The sequence below is a fragment of the Lissotriton vulgaris genome, unplaced genomic scaffold (assembly GCF_964263255.1).
Source record: "Lissotriton vulgaris unplaced genomic scaffold, aLisVul1.2 SCAFFOLD_12412, whole genome shotgun sequence".
NCBI lineage: Eukaryota > Metazoa > Chordata > Amphibia > Caudata > Salamandridae > Lissotriton > Lissotriton vulgaris.
In genome coordinates this window covers 27,501-32,500 of record NW_028246556.1, presented here as the reverse complement: position 1 = coordinate 32,500, position 5,000 = coordinate 27,501, and positions in this window count along the sequence as shown.

Sequence of the window (5,000 nt, the reverse complement as noted above, 5' to 3'; positions counted from 1 at the left end):
CCGAGAGTGCCCAATCGATCAGAGAGTACAGCCGGGGGAAACCATCTCATGGCATCCCTGGACCTCACGGAGGTCTGCCTGAGCAAACTCCGAGGAAAAGAGACCATCGGGAAGGGGCCGAGAGGCAGGTGCATACCCGGGCCCCTGGGGGCCCCGTGAGGCGGGCCCGGGTGCTGCCTGGCCCTGTCTCGGCGTGGCCAGACCTCGCGGAGGCCTGCCTGACCAAACTCGGAGGAAAAGGCCCATCGGCGATGGGGCTGAGCGGCAGGTGCGTTCCCGGGCCCCTGGGGGCCCCGGCAGGCGGGCCCGGGTGCTGCCTGGCCCCGTCTCAGCATGGCCAGACCTCGCGGAGGCCTGCCTGAGCAAACTCGGTGGAAAAGGCCCATCGGCAATGGGGCTGAGCGGCAGGTGCGTACCCGGGCCCCTGGGGGCCCCGGCGGGCGGGCCCGGGTCCTGCCTTCCCCGGATTCAGAACCGCCGGACCTATCGGAGGTCGGACTGTAGAAAAAAACTCGGAGAAAAGGAACCGTCGGGAAGGGGCTGAGAGGCAGGTGCGTTCCCGGGCCCCTGGGGGCCCCGGCAGGCGGGCCCGGGTGCTGCCTGGCCCCGTCTCAGCATGGCCAGACCTCGCGGAGGCCTGCCTGAGCAAACTCGGAGGAAAAGGCCCATCGGCAAGGGGGCTGAGCAGCAGGTACGTACCCAGGCCCCTGGGGGCCCCGGCGGGCATGCCCGGGTCCTGCCTTCCCCTGATTCAGAATCGCAAGACCACACGGAGGTCTGTCTGACCCTCTCCCTACTAATCCGGAGGAAAATTACCCCCCTTTCTTGTAATCCGTGCACTTGAGGTGACAGAGGGGACCTAAGGCGCGAAAGTGCCCGACCTCCTGGAGCCCTCGCTGGGATCCGGGAGGCAAATGGCACCTCATCGGGACTTCCAGGGAAGTTCGGCCATCTGGTCGCCCCCATAGGAAAGCATTGCCGGAGACCAGATGGCCGAGGCGATCCTGGAGACCAGATGGCCGAGGGGGATCCTGGAGACCAGATGGCCGAGGGGATCCTGGAGACCAGATGGCCGAGGGGATCCCAGAGACCAGATGGCCGGGCACGAAAGTCAAGCCAGCCTATGTCACTCTGTGCCCCAACGAAAAAGTGAGCTGGCGTCAGGGAAAGGGCGGGTTGGGGACCGGAGGCCCAGGGCCTAGCACCCGACCCGGGGCCCAGACGGGCCCCTGGACCCAGCCTGGGCTCTAATGCCCGGAGACGCAGGGGAAGCCTCCCCGGGCCCTCCGGACCCCGTCCCGGGGCAGCCTGCCACGCAGCAGGACCAAGGACAGCGCCCGGGATGGGGAGGCCGCCCTCCCCGGGCCCTCAGGGGCCCCGGCCGGAGCTGCTGAACTCAGCCGAGCGAGGGGAGGCTTCCCGGGCACGACGGAACCCCGTCCTGGTCCTTTGGCTGTGCGGCAGGCCGGTGGACCGGGCCCAGGGCCGTGGCACCCGACCCGGGGCCCGGCCGGGCCCCTGGACCCAGCCTGGGCTCCCAAGCCCGGCGGCGCAGGGAAAGCCTCCCTGGGCCCTCCGGACCCCGTCCCGGGCACCCTGCCACGCAGCAGGACCAAGGACAGCGCCCGGGATGGGGAGGCCGCCCTCCCCTGGACCTCAGGCCTCAGGCCTTCCAGGTAAGCCCGGCAATCTGGTCGCCCCCGTTGGAAAGCATTGCGCGCTACTTTTGCAAACACATTATCTACCGGACTTGCTCTAGATGGCGCTCCAACATAAGGAATGAACCAACACCTTCCCTACTGGAATCGTGACGAGCTAAGGTCGTCAGCAGCACCGAAGGGGCTAGTTTATCAACACTTTCCCTCCTGTTGCGCGGGTTGCTGTTTGAAAAATAGATTTTATTATGCCTTTAGTTAGTGTGTCCTCTAGATCAAGTTGATCTACTGACTTGCGATGCCAAGGCATCTCGCTGTAAAGGAATGCGATGTCACGGCATGCATTTTTCGCATTCGAATAGATACCCGCCTATAACCCCTTCACTGCGGCGGTTCAAATGGGTTTGGGCATGGAGCTGTGGTGCTCATGATGGAGCCCAACCCGGGCCCCTGGCCCCATCTGGGAGACCGGAGGCGCTGGGGACACCTCCCCGGGCCCTCCCGGACCCCATCCAGGGCTTCCTGCCACGCGGCAGGCCCAGGAACAGACCCGGGGCTGGGGCAACATCCTGGCCCGTCCAGCTGCCGGCTGAGGACCGCTAGGCCGAGAGTACCTTGTCCCTATCAATCCGGAGGAAAATTACCCATATTTCTTGTAATCCGTGCACACAAGGTGACAGAGGGGACCCAGGGCGAAAAAGTGCGCGAGCTCCCGGAGCCCTCGCTCGGATCCGGGAGGCGAATGGCACCTCATCGGGACTTCCAGGGAAGTCCGGCCATCTGGTCGCTACATAGGAAAGCATTGCGGGCAACCAGATGGCCGAGGCGAGAGGGGCGACAAGATTGCCGCGGCCGAAATGACACCAATCTGCCTGCCCCAGGCCTGTAGGGATCAGGAGCTGCAGGGCTCCGGGGCTCCGGGGCTCCGGGGCTCCCTGCCGCGCGGCAGGACCCAGGACGGAGCCCCCGGTATGGAGGCCACCCTCTCAGGGGCCCCGGACGGGGCTCCCAAAACCCAGCGGAGCAAGGGGAGGCTCCCTGGGCACCACGGAACCCAGTCCCGGGCCTTTGGCAGTGCGGCAGGCCGGAGGGACGGGGCCCAGAGCCCAAGCACCCCACTCGGGGCCCGGCGAGGCCCCTGGACCCTGCCGGGGCTCCCAGGCCCAAAGGCGCAGGGGAAGCCTACCCCGGGTCCTCCGGACCCCGTCCCAGGCACCCTGCCACGCGGCAGGACCCAGGACGGACCCCGGGCAAGGAGGCCAACCTCCCCGGGGCAACTGAGGGCCCCAGGACGGAGCTCCTGAACCCAGCCAAGCACGGGGAGGCACCCCGGGCACCACGGAACCCAGGGCCGGGCCTTTGGCAGTGCGGCAGGCCGGAGGACAGGGCCCTGGGCCAGAGCACCCCATCCGGGGCCCGGGGACCCCAAGGCCCAGAGGCACAGGGGTAGCCTTCCCCGGGCCCTCCGGAACCCATCCCGGGCACCCTGCCACGCGGAAGGACCCAGGACGGTGCCCCAGCCGGAGCTCTTGAACCCAGCCAGGCTCCCCAGGCACAACGGACACCGCTAGGCCGAGAGGGGTCCCAGAGTACCTTGTCCCTATCAATCCGGAGGAAAGTTACCCCCATTTCTTGTAATCCCTGCACACGAGGTAACAGAGGGGACCCAGGGCGCAAAAGTGCCCGACCTCCCGTAGCCCTCGCTGGGATCCGGGAGGCGAATGGCACCTCATCGGGACTTCCAGGGAAGTCCGGCCATCTGGTCGCTACATAGGAAAGCATTGCGGGCGACCAGATGGCCGAGGCGAGAGGGGCGACCAGATGGCCGGGACTGAAATGACACCAATCTGCCTGCCCCAGGCCTGTAGGGAGCTCCGGGGCTCCAAGGCTCCAGGCCTCCGGGGCTCTGGGGCTCTGGGTCTCTGGGTCTCTGGGTCTGCAGGGCTCGGGGACTGCAGGGCTCCACGGCTCGAGGGGCTGCAGGGCTACGGGGCTCCGGGGCTCCGGGGCTCCGGGGCTCCAGGGCTCCTGGGCTCCAGGGCTGCAGAGCTCCGGGGCTGCTGGGCTCCAGGGCTCGAGGTCTGCAGGGCTCCAGGGTTACAGGGCCTGGGACCCATGGAGCCCGTCCCGGGTACTTTGCCACTCTGTGGGCCGGAGGAGGGAGCCCCGGATGCCTGGGAGGTGTTGCCCAGGCATCGCCCATCTGGTCCCAAGCAGGGAACAACCAGCCCCGGAAGGGTGTTCGGGCATACCCTTGCACCTACTAATCCGGAGGAAAATTACCCCCAATTCTTGTAATCCATGCACTCGAGGTGACAGAGGGGACCCACGGCGCAAACGTGCCCAACCTCCTGGAGCCCTGGCTGGGATCCGGGAGGCAAATGGCACCTCATCGGCACTTCCAGGGAAGTCCGGCCATCTGGTCGCTTTATAGGAAAGCATTGCAGGCGACCAGATGGCCGAGGCGAGAGGGGCGACCAGATGACCGGGACCCAAATGATGCCAATCTGCCTGCCCCGGGCCTGCAGGGCTCTGGGGCTGCAGGGCTCCAGAGCTCCGGGGCTCCGGGGCTCCGGGGATTCAGGCCTCCCCGGGCCCTGATAGACCCTCTGTCCCAGGCGCCCCGGAACCCCAGGCCGGCTAGCAGGACGGAGGGGTATTCCCGCTCCACCGGGCCCTGCCGGACGGGGCTCAAGCCCCGGGCCCGGGCCCAGTCCCGGCCCCAGTCCCGGCTTTCTGAACCCTAGTCCAGGCCGGGGAGAGCCTCCCTGGGCCCCGGTCGACCCTCCGTCCCGGGCGCCCCGGACCCCCGGCCGGCTTGCAGGACGGAGGGGTATTCCCGCACCACCGGGCCCTGCCGGACGGGGCTCAAGCCCCGGGCCCGGTCACGGCCCCAGTCCCGGCTGTCCGAACCCTAGTCCAGGCCCGGGAGAGCCTCCCTGGGCCCCGGTCGACCCTCCGTCCCGGGCGCCCCGGATCCCAGGCCGGCTTGCAGGATGGAGGGGTATTCCCGCACCACCGGGCCCTGCCGGACTGGGCTCAAGCCCCGGGCCCGGTCCCGGCCCCAGTCCCGGCTTTCCTAACCCTAGTCCAGGCCGGGGAGAGCCTCCCTGGGCCCCGGTCGACCCTCCGTCCCGGGCGCCCCGGACCCCAGGCCGGCTTGCAGGACGGAGGGGTATTCCCGCACCACCGGGCCCTGCCGGACTGGGCTCAAGCCCCGGGCCCGGTCCCGGCCCCAGTCCCGGCTTTCCTAACCCTAGTCCAGGCCGGGGAGAGCCTCCCTGGGCCCCGGTCGACCCTCCGTCCCGGGCGCCCCGGACCCCAGGCCGGCTTGCAGGACGGAGG